The sequence below is a fragment of the Condylura cristata genome, unplaced genomic scaffold (genome assembly GCF_000260355.1).
Source record: "Condylura cristata isolate star-nosed mole 26May11 unplaced genomic scaffold, ConCri1.0 scaffold00011, whole genome shotgun sequence".
Classification (NCBI taxonomy): Eukaryota; Metazoa; Chordata; class Mammalia; order Eulipotyphla; family Talpidae; genus Condylura; species Condylura cristata.
Window position 1 is genome coordinate 53108092 of NW_004567112.1, and position 21796 is coordinate 53129887.

General features: G+C 39.0%; 1 protein-coding gene across 4 annotated transcripts in view; it reads right to left on the reverse strand.

Annotated features, from left to right (window-relative positions):
* SGMS1 (sphingomyelin synthase 1) overlaps nucleotides 1-21796 on the reverse strand; it is a 280001-nt gene that overhangs the window by 182159 nt on the left and 76046 nt on the right. For 2 of the 4 annotated variants that reach the window (XM_012723894.1, XM_012723893.1), the window contains exon 3: nucleotides 1951-2051. The exons of the other annotated variants lie outside the window; for them this stretch is intronic. The gene's annotated coding sequence lies outside the window, so the exon portion shown is untranslated. The remainder of the gene's footprint in view (nucleotides 1-1950; nucleotides 2052-21796) is intronic. 4 annotated transcript variants of the gene reach the window in all.

The following is a 21796-nucleotide window of genomic DNA, read 5'->3' on the forward strand; positions in this document are numbered from 1 at the left end:
ACTGTACACTGAAACCTGAGCAAAGGAAGTTGGACATGCCTTGTGCCTTCAGGCAACAGTGTGTTTGTGGTAGGATAGCGAGGACTTCAGCTTCAGACAAGGCCAGGAAAGCCCCACATGAAATCAGGATTCCCAAAAGGGAACAAAAGTGACCTTGGGCCTATGTCCTCCTGATTCCTAGTACAAACAAACAATTTTAGGGCCATAAGATTCCAAGACATAACTATCAAACAGGTATTCGTGCATAATTAAAATTCACTATGGACTAGGAAAAGACTCACACAGATTTAGATGACCAACAATTTCAGATACAGGCATTATCAAATTCAAAATATGAAATGACTTTCTTTGTATCAATTAGAGAGATGAAGAATTTTTTAAAAAAACAACAAGCAAAAATAGACTTTCAAAAATATTCAGACTAAAACTGACCAACACTGACCTTAGCTACTCATATCAGAGGAAAGGTAAAGAAGAGAAACAAGCTATGGTAGACAGATGAGTAAAGTTAAATAAATGTCACCTCTAAACATAATAGGTTGTGTGGTAAAAATTTAAAAACTGAAATATTGAAAAGAACACATACAGAATTTGTTATTAGGCTGTTTTTGTGCCCTGTGAGTTTTGCAGTTTTCTGGAAAGGGATTAGAACACTTTCATTACTGATTGACACTAAAACTGTGAAGAATCTGTGTATTTTCAGGATAATCTTTTGAAGACTGAAATGAAATTGAGAATTTCCCAACCAGCAGAGAAAATAATAACTGAGTAAGATCACATATCAACAAAAACTTCAATCCAACAGAAAAATATTAAGGTTATCAATAGACCAATCTGGCCTTTCTGTCAAGTTATCAGGATTCACTTTCTTCAGGGAGACAAGCCCTATATTTACTAGGATGATGTTTTCTTCTGGAAGAGGGGTTGTGTAACCCTAACTTTGAATTCCAGCTCTAAAGCACCTTCAGTTTCTATGTCCAATACTAATCCTGCCATGTCCCCATGACAGAGGGAGTCACAGAGACAGTAATCACTCAGGAAAGGAGTTGGTTGTGTTCCAATTTCACAGCAGGTGCTTCTACTGCAAACTGCCACACCTGCTTTGCTGGGGGGAAAGGGGGAATGCCAGGACACCCCTCTCCTGATGGCAGGCCAGGAGCCAGCCCACACCCATTGTCCAAACAGGTGCCTCGATTCTGCTGCTCACAGCCACGGTCACTGTTCTGCCACTGTGGCCACACCACCCATGCCGCTAGAAAACTCTTGTCAAGCTTAAAAGTCAACAAAACTAAGCAATTTATCATTTGGATATATAGACAGACAAATAATTACAAGTCAGAATGAAAATCAACTACCAAAACTAACACCATTTGGTTCAACTAACTGTTCCATTCAGTGGCAAGAATTTTTCAAGAAATAAAGCAATTTGCTGGTTTATGTTCTAGGCAAGCTCATCATCACAATTCAGAAATTGAGCAGCACTGACTTCATCTACTCAACTTGAGAGAAGTCAGCAGACCTGATACCACAATCTTCCAGGATGAAGCATCTCAGTCAAAACTAAAGTCCAGATTAAAGGAAAAGACCTGGCCCCAAATAACTCTCACAGGTCCCACTGGAATACGTCCTTCAGAGTTTCTGTGGTTTCAGATGCTACAGCACATCAAGTTTTTGTCATTGCCAGGCTCACACAGACAATATTTACTTTGTTTCACATACTTCTACCACCATGGCCCACATCAGCCATCTCCACTGAAGAGGCTGGAACTGGACTCTTCAATCCCTTTTTTCTTCCCTGTCCCAATCATACTGGCCTCTTCTTGGCTGATTTGGACTTGTGGCACCTCAGAGACCTAGAAGATCCTCCATCCATCAGGACATAGCAGGACCAAAATTCTGAAGAATTTCATGAAATATCTGAGAATGGATATAGCATTAGATTTGACTTACCTATTGTCTTTTTTTTTCTACCCTTTCTGCTATGTTCTACTTTACTGCTATTGAAATTCAGAAAATCCACCACTCCCTCTGAAGATCCACTGAAGATTTACCTGGAATAATAAGGACAGGAAATGAGAAAGGAGGCAAGCAAAGGAATGAAAAGGTCCAGTGGGGAAAGAAACTCTCCTGTATAATCAATCTTGACATTTAAAAGGAAAAAGAAGAACCTGACAAGGAAGATCTCTACCTTAGCTGGAGCCTTTTTTCATCAGGAGTCAATACTATTAATTTAATGTTTTTCGAAGAAATCATTATTATTTACAAAAAGCTTTCCAATGCATTTACATTTTTGAGCCATAAGATCTTGAGAAAGGGCAATTATTACTTTACAATGTAGCAGTTTAAGTTCCCAAACATTAGAGAATTTTCTCAAGACGAATCAGCTGGCACATTTATAAGAGGAACTAGAATTTATTTGTAAGACTTTGTCCAAATTCTTCCGTGACACCAAATGATATGATGATTTCAACTTGAAAAACAGTACTATTTCTTCTGGCACTAGACATACTTTGTTAGCCAACAGCTATAGAAATGGCTTTGCTTGTTGAATATCAAAGACACAGCCATCAGACTGAATGTTTACAATAGACAGCTCAAAGGGCAGAAAGTACACACAAAGATAACAAACATGTATATGCCTTTTTCACATAACCCTCCTTTGGCTTAAAATCATACTTGCACCTGCTGAAAATCTTTAACCTTTTTATTTAGGAATCATTTCTAGCTTTCTGGGAGAAAAAAATTATATAACAATGCTAACACTGTTCACATACTCCTTACCAAATTCATCTACTATCAACATTTAATCATACATAAATGTAGGAAATTGTTCACTCACTCTACAGACACACACATTCATTCAAAATACTTACCCTGAACCACACAAAAATAAGTTCTATACATCATGGCTCTTTATCTCCAAATACTTCAGAAGTTATTTTTTTAATAATAGGTATATTCAGGGCTCTCCCTGGTGGTTCAGCAGGTTAAAGCACAGCACTAAGAAACTAAAGCCACTTCAGCATGAGTTCGATTCCCCCCCAACCCCGGCCCCAGAGGTGACCCACATGGCACAGCAGACCTCTCCTGACCTGCCCACTGCTCCCCTCAACAGTGTACTTCATCAATCTGCTTGTTCTGCACCCTACTCTGTCTCTGGTGAATCCTCTCACTGCCCCTGCATGTCTGGCCTATACCCCCGTCCTGTATGAATAAATTAATAAATCTTTAAAAAAAAGAATAGGTATATTCTTATTTAATCGTAAGTCATTACCAACTTTAATAAATGTAATTAATACAATAATCTACCAACATATTCAATAATTCCAGTAATGTACTTCATAGTATTAGTATTATTTTTTTCTTCCAATTCAAGGTCTAGATCAGAGTCAAATATTGCTATTACCTGCCATTTCTCTTTAGTTTCCTTAAATATAAAACATGGTTTTCCTTGTCTTTTATGACACTGACACTTTAGAAGAACGCAGCCCTCCCCTCTTTTTTTTTTTTAGAAATGGAACATTAACATTTTGACTTGCCTGGTATTTCTTCAAAATCTAGTCAAGGTCCTTTATTACAGAAAGATAACTACAGAGGTGATATTTTCTTGTGTGGTTGTCACATCTGAAAGTCTAAAGTTTATCTCTCCCTCCTTGGCAATGTTAATCTCAGCACACTGTCAAGGAATTATTCCACTTATCCAAAGAAAAATTAATTTTTCCCTTGCTTCTAATAAATAATCTGTAGAGATATACTCTATATCATGAAAATATCTTGTCATTAAAATGGTTACACTTGGAGCCTTTCTAGTGGCTCAGGGGGTTAAAGCACAGCACTATGAACCTACCTATAGCCACTGCAGCATGAGTTCAATCCCCAGCTGGGAAGTGACCCACTGGTGCAGCAGACCTCCCCTGACCCGCCCCACTGCTCCTCTCAGCAGTGTTTTTCAGTAGATCTGCCTGTTCTGCTCCCCACTCTGTCTCTGGGGAATCCTCTTACCTCCCCTACAACTCTGGCCTATACCTCAGTTCTTATATGCATAAATAAGTAAATCTGAAAAAAAGTGTTCCCCTAGATTTAGTAGTCATTGGTGATCCTTTATCAAGGTGAAACTTTATTATAATGGCAGCAACACGCACATGAATGTTTCAAGTCCAGCAATCTCCCCACATTACCATTCAGCACTCAGCATTCCACATTACTTATCTGTAATCATTATGGCTATATAAAATATTTCAGTGACCCAATTGTCTCATACTTAGTGGAATTCCTTACAAGGTTGCTCCTTTGTCTTTGTGACATGCCCCAATTGTTTCTTTTTTTATTGTTTTATTTCCTTAACCTTCTGACACAACAAAAGTCTTGGGCTCATCTTGTACTTGTTTACCTCTGATAGATGCAGCCATTTTTGAAAACAATCCCTAATCCTTTCCATGGAGAATAATGCTAATATAACACCATTTCAAACTATTTCTATTGATGACTTTTCATTTGATATAAGTCACATTTTTCTACTTCTTTGCATGCTTCTTCTATGAAGTAGTCAATTAGATGTTCAGTTTGGTTCTGATGGCAACTAAATTATTGTCAGTCCTCTTAATTTTGTCAGCTTTGGCTTTATTTTTTGTTAAGATGGGTCTACTTCTACTATGTCCTCGGTCTCAAAAATATGGCCCTTACTCAAAGACATGACCCTAACTCCTAAGATGTGATCTTTCCAGTGCCTCATGGAATGAAGAAAGTATTCAGAGCAGTCTCTTCACCTCTTCATCCAACTTTCCACTTCTCACCATACTACCTAATTTCTGGGGATGGTTTCTGTCTGGGATGGTTTCTGTTCCTAGCCTGGAAGCAGCAGATCTCTGCTGGAGCTCACAAGTGCCAGCTTCTGGGTTCCCCTCAGGTAGCTCCCTCCTCTCCAGTTACCCTGCCAGCCATCTTTAACTGCCTTGAGTTCTGGCAGGTCACCATGCTTTGTTAAGGCTCCACCTCTAGTAACAGCAGAAAATTCCAGAGCAAAAGTAGATCTACCATCATGTGCTTCTCTTCTTTCAAGGATCACAGTTCTGCCTGCCAATGACTGGTAACAGCTGCCTTCCAGATTATCTGGTTTTCTAGATTACTAAAGGAGGGCAAATTCAGCAGCAGTTGTCTTTATGCCCTCAATATGAACTGACGCTTGAGGAATATGGAGGTTTAGAATCAAGTATTTCCAGCATAAACTAAAGCTTTTTATTCAAACCTTGGAAAGAAATTCTCTAACAATCTGTTTCTAAGAAATGTGTGTGTTTGCTTTTACCGCAGCATTGCAGTAGAGCAGTAAGAGAAATGCTCTCTAGAAGTCAGACAATTCCAAATAAAAAGATGACAGGGAATGTCTCCACTCCTTCCAGAAAGCTGATACTCACTTCAGATAGCCAGCTGGCTCGCACTGACATATATTTACATTTATTGCCATAACTCTTCCTTCAAAGGGCAGAACAAAAGCTATCATCTATTCGAAGAAATGAAAGTTAGTTGCTGTTGTTCACTTTTCTTGTTTATGTGTATGTGCTTAGGGTGAGAAAAGATAACTCCTTTTCATATGAATTAGTTTCTGGTATATTTCCATTTCTACTTCTAATCATCTATGAGAGAAGCAGCAGGAGATAAAAAAAAAAAGAGTTAAAAAGAAAACTTGCAATGCCAGATACAAAGTTAATCAAATGAAAACTGGCAAGTAAGGATAGTACTTTGTCACATACTGTGAAGAAAGAGAATGTTGTGATCATAGGAAAATGGATAATGGGTCTTTCCCTACGACATATTTGTACGACAGATTTGTACATAAGTGCAAATGTAAGCACATGTGTGGAATAAACACACTCCGAACACTGTGCCAGGAAAATCTTGGGACAACCTCTTTCTACTTTTTGAGCATATTTCTCCATGAGGTACCAGAAAGACCACATCTTAGAAGTGAGGTTCATATAGAATATAATTTGGGGTAATCAGCCAAGTGCATATTCATTGGCAAATCTGCCTTCTTTATTAGGTAAGCTCATCTTTATGCTCAGAGTAAAGACGACGTCACCCCTTGCTTTCTGTCACTTGAAGTCACACCTTCTCTAGCCTTCATGGTCCAGATCTTAAACACACATTAAGTATTTCCAGTCTGTCCCATTATTCTTCTGAATTCACACCCATGTAAATTCTTCCTATGGATATTTTATTTTTTTAAGATTTATTTATTTATGTATACAAACTGGGTGCTGGCCAGAGGTACAGGGATGGTGAGACAGAGTGGGGAGCAGAACTGGCAGACTGACTAAAATACACTGCTGAGAGGAGCAGGAGGCAGGTCAGGATAGGTCTGCTGTGCCATGAGGGTCACCTCCAGGGCTGGGGATCAAACTTGCACTCAAGTGGCTGCAGCTAGCTTACAGTGCTGTACTTTAACTAGTTGCACCACCATGGAGGGCCCCTACATATGTTATTAAATTGACTTTTCTTTAGCAAACCCAATACTGTGTGACTAATCATCTAGCCTGAGAAAAACAAAGAGATGGGAAATTTTCTCCTGTGTCCCAGTATCTATAAAGCAATGGTGTTATTAGCTTATGCTACAGATAAGCAAATGGGCAGAGAGGCTCAGAAACTTCCCCCAAGTTTCCACAGCTGGTGGATGGTGGACCAAAGGGTTTAGAAGCTTTCCATTTAAAAAGCAACTGTATTTCATTAAAAAGGTAATCATATTCTCATGTTTTCTAAGAAAGGTTCAGGATGGCAATAGAGTAACTCCCACGACAACCCTAAAAGGATAAAAAGAAGAGATGCAAAAAACTCATCAAAATTCTGCAGAAGAGGACTACTAAAAGATAATGATAAACTAAAACCAACTACGATATGCATAATAAAGGCCAAAATATTTTATCAAGACAGGATAACAACAATTTCTAAGAATCCAGGAACAAATACATGGCTCAAACAAAAGTAAAGGGGTGCATGGGGGGTACTAGTTGAAAAAAAGTGAGAAAGGATGTTATCAGTAGGGACCAAGAAAAGATACATTAGATATAATAAAACTATTTCGCAGGAGGTGAAGCCAACACATGGTGAAATAGCCCTCTACCTGCAAACCTCTCCTTAAAGTACAACTAAGAAAGCAACCTTCGGCCTCACCAGCTCAGGGCTCACATCACTGGATCATTCTCCCTATTACTCAGTAAGGTTTTGGGGCAGAGAGAGGGAAGGAAAGCCAGAGATATAGGAGCAGCCATTCTTGGGAGGACAAACACACCAGAGGAAGGTATAAGCAAGCTCTACACTTCAAGACTGGAGTTTAGTGTGAAACCTATTGCTCTCTGATTGAGCCTAGGGACAGATGAGTCAGCCCTAGAGACTAGCGTAAGCAAATGCTGAACACGTTCACTTCACCATTTTAACCATAAGCTGGAGGGAAATCTGCAAATGCAAAGTCTCATGATGCTGAAGAAGCAGGGGTCTGGAAAGTAGACTCCAGGCAGAAAATCTTGGTTTGTTCACACAGAAATCTAGCAACACCGGCTTCCCACAGGCACAGTCTAATATGCCCTCCCACTCAAGACTGTGAACACTTACTAAGGCATCTGGGCTCCTCCACCCTCATTTCATCCCCTTATCAGTTTGATACATGAGGAAGTTCCCCAAACTAAAGTTACAGCACCACATTTTTCAGGGTGGGAAGGTCACACAAAAGAAGGTGCAACCCAGTGAAGACACCATGGTAAGAAATACTAGAGCTGAACACAAACTGAAAAAAAGTGGGTAAAATGGGCGGAAATAACAGAGACAGCAAGCTCAGAAGAGCAGTCATAAAGATACTCAATGAAGTTCAAGACTCACAGTTAAACACAGAAAGTTAGGTTTAGGACAACAGAAAATTTATCCAGGAACAAAAGGAATTCTTCACCTTTGAACACCTTTGAACAGTACTGTTCAAAAAAACACCAAGCAGAAATGTTGAAGAACTAAAAATAGTCACAAAAACTTTACTTAGAAGACTTAATCCTGCTGAGGAACAAATTTTACACAGGGGACTAGGAGGCAAAAAAATACAAATAACGTCAAGTGGAAAAGAAGAAAGAAAGTAGATTTAAGAAAAACGAATTAAATATCAGAGTCCATTAGAGGAAGAAACATTAAGGTTAACTGGCATCTCTGAAGTTGAAAAAACAGAGAAAAATTCTTAATCATTAATTAATGATTAAGAATTTTCCTAATCTGTAGAAAGAACTAGCCATAGATCTTCAAGAAGCAGACAGAAGACCAAAATTTCAAAATGTGAAATGACCTACATCAAGACACAAAATTTATCCAAAAACCAGTGACAAAAAATATTTAAGGATGCTGGGAAAAGAACGCATGTAACAGTCATCTCAATCAAGGTCTCATCAGACTTTCTAGCAGAAACCCTATAAATGAGAAAAACATGGGATGACAGTTTCACAACTCTAAAAAAAAAAAAAAAACTGCTACATAAGAATATTCTATTCCACAAATTATAATTCAAACCTGATAGATAAATAAAGGTTTTCCCAGACAAGCAAGATATATGGAGTCTGACAACAGGAAACAGGTCTTATAGGAAATATTGAAAGAACTTCTAGATGAAAAAACACAGGGTATTCAGAACACAAGGCAGTCAGCAAGGTGATAAAGCAGATTAGGAAACACAGACAAGAACAACAATAAAACATTAAAGAGGAAGAAGATAAGGACACAATCTATATGGTCAAAGGCGAAGTCAAGACTATTCTTGATATATAACAATACAACACTCAAGAGAACAACAAAACAAAAATCTGGAATATAGACACCTAACAAAAAGGCAGATAGAAACACACTGTAAAGGAAAAAACAAAAAGGTAAAACCACCAAAAAACAGAATAGCATAAATAAATTATTTTGTATTTCAGTAATCACTCTAAATGTGAATAGTCTGAACTCAACTACAAGACACAGAAGAACAGATTGGATAAAAAAAGCATGACCCATCTATATTAAGCACGCAAGAATTTCACCTCATATCTAAAGACAAACAGACTTAACAGGGAAAGGCTGGAGCAAGGAATTTCAAGCCAGTAACACAAAGTAAAAACAGGTTCTACCATTCTCATATCTGATAAAGCCAAAAAACGGTAATCAAGGGAACAATTTCATCAGGAAGTTATAACCATCATCAATGTTCATGTACTTGACACAGGTACACCCAAATATATAAAACAACTATTGACTGATCAAAGCTACACATCGACAGTAATACAATATTAGGGAGTTTTAGCACACCACATACACCAGTGAATAGACCATTCAGACATAATGTAAACAAGGAAATAGGGGCGTTAACTGAAGCAATGAATCAGATGAACTTAATAGATATTTATAGAAGCTTCCATCCAAAAGAAATATGCATTCTTTTCAAGTGCTCTCAAAGACAAGAACACAAAACATGTCTCAAAAAAATATGAAGATAGAAATTTTCAAGCATTTTTTCTGATCACATGCTGTAAAACTAAAATGCAACCACAAAAATGAATTTTTTTAATGTTCCCAATTAAAAATAATGCTTTTAATAAACCCTAGATCAATGAAGAAATCAAAATATAAATAAAAATTATCTACATATTAATTAAAATGAAGAAATAAGTTACCAGATCCTACTGGATTAATTAAAATGGGATGTAGTAATGTAAGTCCATGTCAATAAGCAACAAAATTTTAAGTTATCTAATTCTACATATGAAGGAACTAGAAAAAGAAGAACAAATGAAACCAAAAATCAGTAAAAGGGATGAATAAAAAATATCATGGAAAGAGAAGCCAGAGAAATAATACAAAATTGAAATCATTGGCTGGCTCTTATTGAAAGGATTAAAAAAAAAATTGATAATCAAAAAAAATTGATGAACTCTTAGCTTCTAAGATAAAATAAACCCCCTCCAAAAAAAGACCTGACATGAAAGAAGTGGAATTACAACAAATACTGCGGAAATACAAAGGCTATTAAAAGACCACCATGAATATCTATATGCAAACAAATTGCACAACCTAGAAAGAAATGGCAAATTTTCAGATTCATTCAACTTTCCAGCTGAACCAGGATGAAATAGACAACTTAAACACAGTAAAGAAATTGAAAGAATAATCAAGACTCCCTAAAAACAAAAGCCCTGGACCAGATAACTTTACTAATGAATTCTATCAAGTCTTCAAAGATGACCTAAAACTATCCTACTCAAACACTTAAAAAAACAAACAGCGAAGAAAGGGGAGGGGAAGCTCCCAAACACATCTTATGAGGCCAGCATTACCCTGATTTCAAAACCAAGCAAGAACTACACCACACACACACACACACACAACTATGGACTAATATCTGATGAATGTGATGCAAAAATCCTCAGCATAATTACAGCATATCAAATTCAGAAAATATTTAAGAGACTTAGCCATCACAACCAACTGAGATTCACTCCAGGAATATGAATTTGGTTCCACATACATGAATCAATTAACATCATTCTCCATGTCAACAAAGATAAACATCACATGGTCATGAAAAAGAAAATGACACTATTCAATACCCATTTATGATTTTTAAAAAAATTCTCCAAAAAGTGGAAGCTATCTCAATCTATGACAAACCTACAGCCAGTATCATTGTCTGTGGTGAAATACCGAAAGCATGTCCCTTGAGATCAGGAACAAGACAAGGACATCCACTATTATCATTACTGTTTAATAACATGTTGGAAGTCCTAGCCAGGGCCATCAGGCACAACAAAGAGATCAAGAGAATCCAAAGTGGGAAACAAATGATACTCTGAGTTGTGTTCAAAGAACACGAAGGGGTCATTAACCACAGATTTGCAGAATACTCACTCTGCACCAGGCACTCTGCATGTGTACACTCTTAATCCTCACCACTCAAATCCTAAAGTGAATACTACTGATCCCCTGATTTGTAGCTGAGAAACTGAGGCACGGAAAGAATAAGTAACTATTCTAGGTTATGGAGCTTGTAAGTGCAAGAGCTGGGATTTAATTCCAGGATAAACTTGAGACTTGACCACTAAGAACCAAGTAAGGACAAACAAGCTATAATGCCCCAGCAGAAACATACATAAAGCTATTCGTACACTTACAGTACCAATTCAGACACCTGTGTCTGTCACTCAGAAGTGCCACTCCTCAATGATCAAAACACAGGCTGCAGTAAGAGGAGGTGAAAAACCTGAGCTCAATCAAAGTCACATGCCTGGGTTTCCACCACAGGTTCTCCAACCTGGCCTTAGATAAATTACTAGACTCTGTTTCAATGTCCTTACTATAAGATTTAAGTGCAGATACTTTATGTAAAGATTTTAGTTCCAATACCTATATATAGGACTATATACATATTGATAAAATAATAAAGAATGAAAACAACTACTGTGGCCATTTTTCCTTCATGACTCACGAGCCAAGTGGGAAAACATCAGCAAATAGACAAAATCAATCTACAGACCAAGAAAGACATATTAAATCTGAAATACATTGTGAATTCACTAAAGTATCAACAAGCATGAATTATTAAAACAGAAAATATTCTAGATCTGGGTTTTAAAAGCAAGGGAATAAAAAAATCTTTCATCTTATGAGCTACTGAGAGTGGACCCTGTTCTTAGCCTGGTAACGGCCACTTGTCACAGGTGTTACTCAATCTTCAAAAACCACTCAGAGATTAATCAAGTGATCCCAATTTTACAGATGAGGATTCTGAGCCCCCAGAGTTAAGTGATGGGCTCCGTGTCATGTGACATAAGAAGCTGCGACTTACTCAAAACTGAAAGATTCACCAGTGAGCAGGCAAGAAGACAATCTCGGGATCAGACAATGCCACACCACAAGGCACTTCCCCAGCACCAATCAGGATTTCAACATCCAATGCGATCTAGTGCTCATCCCAAAGATGAATTCTGTGCTTTAAAGACCAAGCCACTGAGACATTGTAGTGTGTCAGCTGTCGAAGTGACATCATTCTACAGTTCTCATTCTGTCGTGCTCTCTAGTCATGCTATCCCTGGGCAGCAGTCAGAGAAGGGGAATTTACAAATTGCTTTGGTTATTCAACAGCAATTAGACTACCACAACAAATGAGGTTCCAGATACAGGTAAAAGTAAAGTAACGCCAATGACATAATTCAAAGTATGTTTGGTCTGAGAGTAGATAAAGAAGGAAAAGGTAAATTGAAATAGCTTATTCTAATTTTGGTTACAGTAAAACATCTTTATCACAAGTTGTCAAAACAATAACTCTCAAACTTTCTTATTTATAGTTCTCTGTGTCACCTTATCTCAAGTAAAAAACGAAGGAAGCAAGAAAGTTCACTGTATCCTTAATAAGATGTGAGCCTTATGGAAGAATGTGAGCTCCATGCCTCAGAGTAATACTGTAGCCTCGGCACAATACACAGTCTACTGTACATAGCAGAGTATATGAACAATACACAATATAATCTAGGCCTCTCATAAACAAGAGTCAACATCCAAGCCCAGCAACTTATAGAAATGTAGAGAGAAAGTTGAATAGCTGCCCCAGGAAGCATTAAAATCCCATTGGTCAAGCCTCAGCACAATCTGCCATTTGGAACTGAACACTTAGAGAATATGAGACTTCAGATTGTGTTTTTTTTGAATAAGGGACTGAGAAGAAGGGGACAAACAAATATTACATTTTTGGGGGGCAAAAATGCCTTTCCAAATATTGAAAATATTTGCCATATACTCACCAGCCTAAAATACTCTAATGTAATATTTCAGATACATAAATCATTCCAATGAAAAAAAACCTGCTGCTAGCACTGTGCGAATTAGAGCTGACACCAAGAAGCAAAAGGCTGGACCAACTAGAGTTTAATGGACACACAGACTATAAACAAATCATTACAACAGTGTACAATTAATGCTTTCGGCAAAGGAGAACCAAGTGTGGGAGGGTGCAGAGGAGGGGATGACTCACCTGCTGCACATGTCAACCCCACATTGTGAGAAAGGCTCTTTCTTTTCCCAGTGTCCTCTGCCAATTTCTTTGTCCATTATTTTCTTAAAGAGAAAATGCAGCATGGTCCAGCCACATACTAAATACTGTAAACAGTGACCATGCTCCTCAATCATCATCCCAACCCTCTTAAATACTGTGTGTTGCCTTAATGTACACTATGTAGAACATTTCTAAGTTAATGACCAGTCATACTGGCCTAAAACAAACAACTTTAGTGTTTGAGCTGTATCAGATTTTTTTAGTCTTAGAATCCCTGGCCTTTTTATAGTCAATTAAATGGTAATTTTTTGTCCAAAAATCTGAAAGATACAAGCCAAATGAATGCTTTATCTGAAATTATGACACCATTATCACTAGTCCATTTTATTTAAAATTATTTAAATGTTCTCCATCGCCAGGAAGGTTTAAGGTAACATAATTGAAGACATGTACTGGTATAGTCACAAATATCCAGTAACAAAATAAAAACAAAAGATTGATTTTCCAACTACAAAACAATGCTATTGGTGTGAATGAACATTAAAATTATTCCTGGGCCCTCCCTGGTAGCGCAACGGGTTAAAGCACAGCACTAAGAAACTAAAGCCACCTCCGCATGAGTTCAATCCCAGCCACAGAGGTGACCACATGGTGTGGCAGACCTCTCCTGGCCCGCCAGCTACTCCCCTCTGCAGTGTACTTCCAGCTCTTCTCCCCACTGTCTCTGGTGAATCCATTCACTACCCCTTCACCTCTGGCCTGTACCCCGGTTCTGTATGCATAAATAAATAAACCTTAAAAAAAATTATTCCTAAATTTCTGGTGACTAGAGCAGGTCACATAAATCTGATCTCTGCCCCTTAGGAACAGAGAAACAGATCATCTTTTAAAACAATGGCTCATGCAATATATATAGAATGTCATTGTAGTTTCTCACATTTTTACTAAATAAATGCCATGAGCATAAATATTAACGGGAAGGTGCTGAGAGCAACGGGAACAAGCAAAAAAAAAACCCCTCCTTTGAACAAAATTAAAAAGAACAAAAAAAAGGAACGCCAAAAAAAGGCGTAAGGGAAAAAACAAAAAAAAAAGAAAAACGGGCCCCAAAAAGAACCTTTTAGGAAAAACTATGTGGATGTGACCTGTTCAGAAATAACTAAGAGTTTTTCAATTATTTCAACAATTATTTTACTATCAGAAAGCTGAAGCAGGTGAAATTGTGCCCATACAAGGTTTAATCTGGACCCAGCACTGAGCCGGCACATACAGTGTTAATCTCCACAGCCTGATTTTGCCTCAGACCCTCGACAATTCTCTGGACATACATTAACCTATTTTTGTTTGCAGACTAAAGAATGCCCAAATGAGAGATAAGGACTAATTTGTTCTTCAAGAAAACCAGTAAGCCTTTATCCAGGTGATGAATCTCAGGCCTTGCTCACAGCTCCCTTGAGTCTGTAAATCCACAATAAACACCAAGCAATGACCCACTTCCTTTCCAGAACTGAAACCAGCACCAACCCTCACCACAAACATTCCTGTAGGTTCCCTGATTTTCTACATGTAAACCTCTCTCGATTGAGGCTTTGAATTCCAGGATTGCCTCCGACCAGCCTGGTTAGTACCTTGCAAATATCAAATTCTTTCCTTGCTTCAAACGCTTGGCAGTCATTATTGGAATTTTTTATTTTCCACTGCACGGTGAGCACAAGAACCAGCGATGACCAGCAACACAAGCAGTGTTTATATCTCAGGCCACCACCTGCAGATTGATCTGACACTCAACAGAGGTGGCAAGCATTCTCTTCGACCTAACCAATGGGGAGGAGCAGTCCCAAATGTGTACTCAACAGCTTTCCTGCATATTTTTTTAAAAGATTTATTTTATTTATTTATGCATATAAGAACTGGGGTGCAGGCCAGAGGTGCAGGGGTATGAGAGGATTCACTAGAGACAGAGTGGACAGCAGAAAAGACAGATCTACTGAAATGAACTACTGAGGGGAGCAGCAGGTGAGACAGGAGAGGTTTATTGCACCATGTGGATTAGCTCCCTGGCAGGGCATCAAACTCATAATGCAATGTCTGGCCATAGTTTGACAGTCCTGAGATTTTAACCCCTGCACCTCCAGGGAGGCCCCCTGACGTGTATTTTGTTTCAAGATTTATTTATTTATGAATATAGAACTGGGGTACAGGTCGAGGTGCAGGGGCAGTGAGAGGATTCACCAGAGACACAGTGGGGTGCAGAACAGGCCGACTGATGAAGCACACTGCTGAGGGGAGAGGCAGGCGGGTCAGGAGAGGTCTGCCAGGCCATGGGGATCATCCTCTGAGCCGGGGATCTAACTCATGCAGAAGTGGCTTTAGCTTCTTAGTGCTGTGCTTTAACCTGCTGCGCCACAAGGGAAGGCCCGTACATGTATTTTTAAAGGAACACACATTCCCAGGAAACCTGCTCTTAAGAATCTTTTCTCAATTTTTTCTTTTCTTAATAGTAACAAGTTCTTCTACTTGAGAAAAATGCCATACTTCTATCGTTATAAATCCCCCCCAGCCCGCTCCGGCCTAGTATTCCAAGTGTCTTAATCATTATAAAGACATAGAAGCATATTGCAAGAAGTATCGCTGTGGCTGTTCTGAGGCATTTAGTATGGGGGGTATGCAATAAATATGGTGCAGTGTTAGCCAAGCACCCCATACTTAAACAGAGGTACTTTTGCATCTCAACCACAGAGAAGAAAGCAGTGATCCAGCAAGCATCAACTCCAAGCCTGAGCCTTCTTTGACTTTCCAGCAAGCTCAAGCCACCAATAATCTCCAGCATCCCGTTAGCAACTCTAGACCCCAATGGGGATCAGCAGCCCATTCTGTCCTCCAAAACTCTTCCCCCCAGCCTGGGAGAGCAGAGAGCTCATAGATGTGGCAGTGGGGACCCTTCATCTGCAGAGCACATTAGCTCTTTCCTGCCGATACCCTTCTCTTCTCTAGAGGAAATGGGTTGGAAATCCTGTACACCTGTTGTTTTATCAATAAAGCTCTTGAAAGAGAACTCCATAGAGTAATACAGAGTTAGAGAAGTGAAACTAGAGAATAAGACACTAACATTTTAATATATTTCTTGCCAAGCTTTGTCATTTTTTTTTTTAACAAAAACAGAATTCTAGGCCATACCTGTCTTCAGAGATTACTTGTTACCAAGCTAGAGAGACAACTTTATTACTAGGTGAACTCAGACCTCACTTTACAGTGTTCCCAGAATAGCAAGTAAGCCCAGTGTGGGTGGGGCAGGTTCCATTTCCCTGAGGGCTTTGCCATTGAGTGCACTCAAAGCTCTCGGCTCTAAACAGTGCCTAGCTTGGGATTCCAGGACCCTTCCTGGTGCACAGTGGGTTAAAGTGCAGCACCACAAAGCTAGCTGCAGCTACTTCAGCACAAGTTCTATCCCCAGCCAGGGAGGTGATCCACATGGTGCAGCAGACCTCTCCTGTCTTGCCCACTGCTCCCCTCAGCAGTATACTTTGTCAATCTGCCTGTTTCGCTTTCCACTCTGTCTCTGGTGAATCCTCTTATCGCCTCTGCATCTCTGGCCTGTATCCCAGTTTTGTATACATAAATAAATAAATCTTTAAAAAAAGAAAAAGAAAAGAATGTGTATCCTCTAAGAAAAGACCACCGTATACTCACCTGTAAGACTACCTACCCTCACCTAAATAGTAAAAATCTTATGTTAAAAAAAAAATCACTAACTAAACTTAGTAAATTCCAAGTAAAACTAAGCCCACAAGATGTCTTTAAGGCAAGACACCTCCACCCTTGCAATACTAAATGTGGCATGTGAGCGTGGGAGGTAGAAAGGTCGAAATACATGGTGACCTGTCTCCTTTCCCAAACCTATTTGCTTCACTATCTTTTCTGTTCTTCCCCATGGAGTCCAAAAAAAAATACATATATTCTGAGAAGTGCTGCTGCAAATATATCCTTAAAACAAGACCTAAATTCTTAATAGGTTGATTCATTGACATAGCTCCATGGCCTCGCCTTTGCGAATTATAAGTCTACCAAGGATTAGGTGTCAGACTGGAAACCTGACTCTTCTAAAAGTCAGCTCTAACATCTGAGAAACTCTCAAATTTCTGACAGTCATACTGGAGACAAGAGAGCCAAATTTAGGCTGGGAGGGTATTCCCCAGTCATTTCAAGATCCACGAGTATATGATGCTTCAGGAGGGAATTTCCTAGGTTGAATTTCAAACTAGGCCAATCAGTATTGGTACTAATGTATTAGACTCTTGACTATATCTCTTCTTCCTTCCCACCCTTTAATTTACTCAAGTGCTTTCCCCACACCACATTCATTCCTCTGCTCTAATGACCAACTAATTCATAAGGTGTGAACTACTGACAGCTCCTTACAATTACCGGGAAAATTTGGATCTAGAAATGAGTAAATATTAAAACCTTTGCATAAAAGGTTGTCAAGACACCTCAATACATTAGCTTCTAACTTAATACTAAATTGCTTTAGTCACAAAAATAATTACACATGCTTACATTAAACACTACAGGTACTAAATTCCTAAGAAAGAATCCTAGATAGCTGAAATTTTATACTTAAAAATGTGTTACAAGTACACATTTTTATTAATTCCATTCCAGGTTTTCTCCTCACATTTACGTATTTTCTCTTTAAGTTCTATTATAGCTATTTTTTCATATATTGTGTTCCATGTCAATATTTTTCTTCAACATCTTTGTCAAGGTTATACGATATTCCATTATAGAAATGGTTTCTAGAAATAAATTATATCTATCCAAACCCCTCTGGAGGGCCATCTGGGATGCTTCCAAATTTCAGTTCCAATCAATGTTCACTAAGCATTCTCAGAGCTAAATCTCTGAACTCAGGTCTAATCCTTTCCATAGAATTATTCCTAGAAGTAGGTTGGCTGAGTCAAAGGATGGACAGACACACATTGCTCAGCTGGTCAGCAGTGACCTTCCAGGGAAAGTGGCCCTCTCAGTCATTTCAGTTTACATTTCTCTCGACCTCTAGGCTGTTTATGCTGTAAACTACCTGGTTACAAGATATTCAAACCCTACAGTCCATGGACAGCCTTGGTTCAATAAGCCATATGACTTACCATAACCTCTTAGTCCTTTAAAATAAGACCTGAGTCTTTCTGTTTGTCCTTTTGTGTCCTAAGTTTGTGTCCATCTGTTATCACTCTCTCTCTAGCTAGCTGATTGATGTGAATCAGTAAATACTCCAGAACCCTGTACTGACTTTGATTTTTAGTTCAAATCTTTTCTTCTTTTCAAAGGAGCTTTCTCATCCATAGTTTGTGACGGAGTGCAGAATATGAGCTTCAAAATCCTACCCCCTCCCATTGTTAAGAATGTCAGTGCAGCCACATTTCTCAGATACACTCTGTGGGGCACTGCTCTTAAGAAAAGATGCACCTGACATGGTGTCAGTCACAAGACACTGGATTCTATGCCACCACCCCCACTCATAATGTCACTCAGCATCACCCTGGTCATTCTGTGGACAGACAACATGGAGTGATATTTTTTTTTTATTACACTATTTACTGAGAGGAACAGCAGCTACACCTTGGGATACACTATACAATCCAGAAAGGTAAAGCTGCAAAGCAGAATCCAAGAACAATAGCATCAATATCAGCACAACAGCCATCTGGCAAGGTGGCTTCAACCACCTGTTTATTCTGCAAGCACAAAATTAAGCTCATACTGTACCTCTTAAAACCTATGGATGCATTACATCTTAAATGCCTGGCCAGTTATCAGGAAGCACTAGATAGGATACAGGTAGCCCCAAAGAGCTCCATTCTCAAGGGGGTATCAGTAGTGTTCTGGGCAGGACAATCCTTCACTGTGCAGGACAATCTCAAGGACAGCAGACCATTTATTATCACATCCCCTCAGGATGTTAAATGTCAATATAATGCACACCCCTCATCAGCATCATCATCATCAAAACAACAAATATCCCCACAGGGTTCTAAACACCAAAGGTAACACCACCTCCTGTTGAGAAGCTCTGAATTAACATTCAGGCCATGACAGAAAACAATATTAAGCTGCATATATAATTGTGCAGTGCAAACTGTAATACCATAAAAGGTCAAAGGAGATCAAGGGAGGCTGAAGTGTACAAGCAGGCTGTGATGTGAATGCAAGATGGAGACCTGGAACTGCTCTCAGGAGTCTGGTCCAGGGTTTATGTTTGCTGTGGATGCTTTCTTCTCCACAGCCAGGTTTTGCATCCTTTAAACCTGAACTACCTGAACTAATACAACCAAAGGTCATCCTTACACACAGAGCAATGTGCGCTCTAAAGCACTGCTATTGTTTTTGCATTCTGTTCAGGGCAACCGTTCTTCTGGAATCTTAGGCATCCAGAGAGGGCAAGAAAACAGCAAGAGTCTGGTGAAGGTCAAAGACTTTGCCAACCTGTCCCTGCTGGGCACTCCTGCTGCACCTGCACTGCAGGACTGGCCATCGCTCGGCAGAGAGATAGGAACTTAGCCTGGTTCCTTTCCATCAAGTCAGCTGTGTTCAAAGGGCCATTGTTCCCAGAGGAACAGTGTGGTTAAGCCTCTGGAAACAATGCTGCTTGTTGATCTTCTGTGCTCCAGCTCAATAAGGTCATTGACTGTTTTCAACCTTCACCACAATCAATATCTTCAACTATTATTGGACAGTGGTGGCAGTGGTATATCTTCTGATTTTATCATTATAATTAGTGAAACTGAAAAAGGTCAGTGAATAGCCACCTTCTTTACATCCTATTCAAAATTTGCTAATGGCTCAATATATCTAGGTATTCTCGGGCCGTGGTGCTGAAATTTCTAGAACTTATTTAAAATGCATGTTTCCAGACCTCTTGACAGTCTGATTCAATAAACGATAGAGGCTGGAACCTGTAATTTAACTGTCCGCAGGTATTTCTGATCCATACACATTTTGTGAACACTCCACAAAATGACAGCAAACTAAGTAAAAAAAACTAGTACTATTTTATATTCTACCTCCTTGAAAACTAGTTTTATTTGCAAAATAAAAGTTACACATCACAAAGAAAGTTTGTTCAACAAATGGTGCTTAGGAAAACTGGGAACTAGATGAAACTAGATCACTACCTCATACCATACACAAAAATCAACTCGAAGTGGATTAAAGACCTAGACATAGGAATGGAAACCATAAAATACCTGGAAGCAAAGATGGGCGAAACACTACAGTACATATACTTCAGCGACATCTTTAAAGACAGAGCACCAACGCCACAATAGTGAAGGAAAGGATAAATAGATGGGACTAAATCAAGTTAAAGAGCTATTTGTTATGTCAAAGAACACTGGGTATAGCAATACAACCTTTGATTTGGATAAGCTTTACTAATTTTTCCATATTTCTAAATTATCATTATGAAAGAATCCTCTTAATCTGATGACTTGTATCAGACTGGTGTCCAAAGTAAGACATAGCATTCATGTAACACAGGTAAATATCAGGGCAAAAAACTAACATCCAGAACACTGTGCCTTTTTCTGCTAAATGAGAAATGGCAAGTAAGTTTCATGCCATATGCCAGTTCAGGTTCGGGAGTAAACCACAAACAGCCATCCAGAATGTCCAGGCTAGGAAAATCAGCAGAGGGGAAGGGAGTGGTGAATGATTAGCAGTATCTGCCACAGACACATTAGAAATGTGGTGGCAACTGAGCACACATGATATGCCACCCTTCAGAGCATTCAAAAGCACTCACTATAAATACCACGACTTTCATTCTTTCACCCACTAAATATCGCTAAGGATGTCCTATGTGCCAGGCACCCTGCTAGATACTAGGGAAATACCAACAGAGTGGTGAGTACAACCAATGATGGAAGGGAGATGACATAAAGTGGGTGCCAGGCTAAGGGTTACCTGACAAAATAGTACTTAAAGGGGGACTCAAAAAAGACAAGAATCTAACGATTTTTTACCCCCTTCACCCACCTACCCCCTTTTGTAACACAATTTTTAAAGGGGAAGAAAAGTGTAAGTAAACGCTATTTCTGAGGACCCAGAACCAGGCCTCTACATCTAGATCAGAGAAGGAGACAGGAAAGAGGTAAGGCCGACACAACACTTTGAAGTTGTAAGATTATGATTTCACTCAGGATCATGGAAAGGAGGTTTATCTGTTTCTGGTTTGGGTAAGAGACTTTATCAAACGTCTGATTTCTAAATCTGAAGGTTGAAGGGATAGAAGAGAATGAGACCAAAAATACTGATTCTGTAACTTCTTCTTTCCGATCCTAATTAAATTTTCTAATAGTTAATGCCACTGCACTGGTACCAGTAATGGAGCAGAGACATTATCATGTTTTCTAAATCATGGCACTGGCTGCAATTTTTTTTACATTTCATACCAATTTAATACAAACATCTAGAAACTGCTATTGAAAATATTTTCTAATGATTTTATACCTTCTTGCCACATGAGGTATAGCACAAAAGATGAAAAAAAAATCTCTTTCTTTGGAGATGCAGTATCTTACATACCCTAATGTCTTCATTAGAATGTTAATTTTAGTGTGCAGAGTTCGGCCCACATTATGATCTTGAGCCCGCAGACTGCCTCTGACTGTGTGAATTGCCTCTGACTTTGTGAATGGGGGTTAACCAGCACGGCTTGCCAAGGCAACTGTGTGAATTGCCTCTGACTTTGTG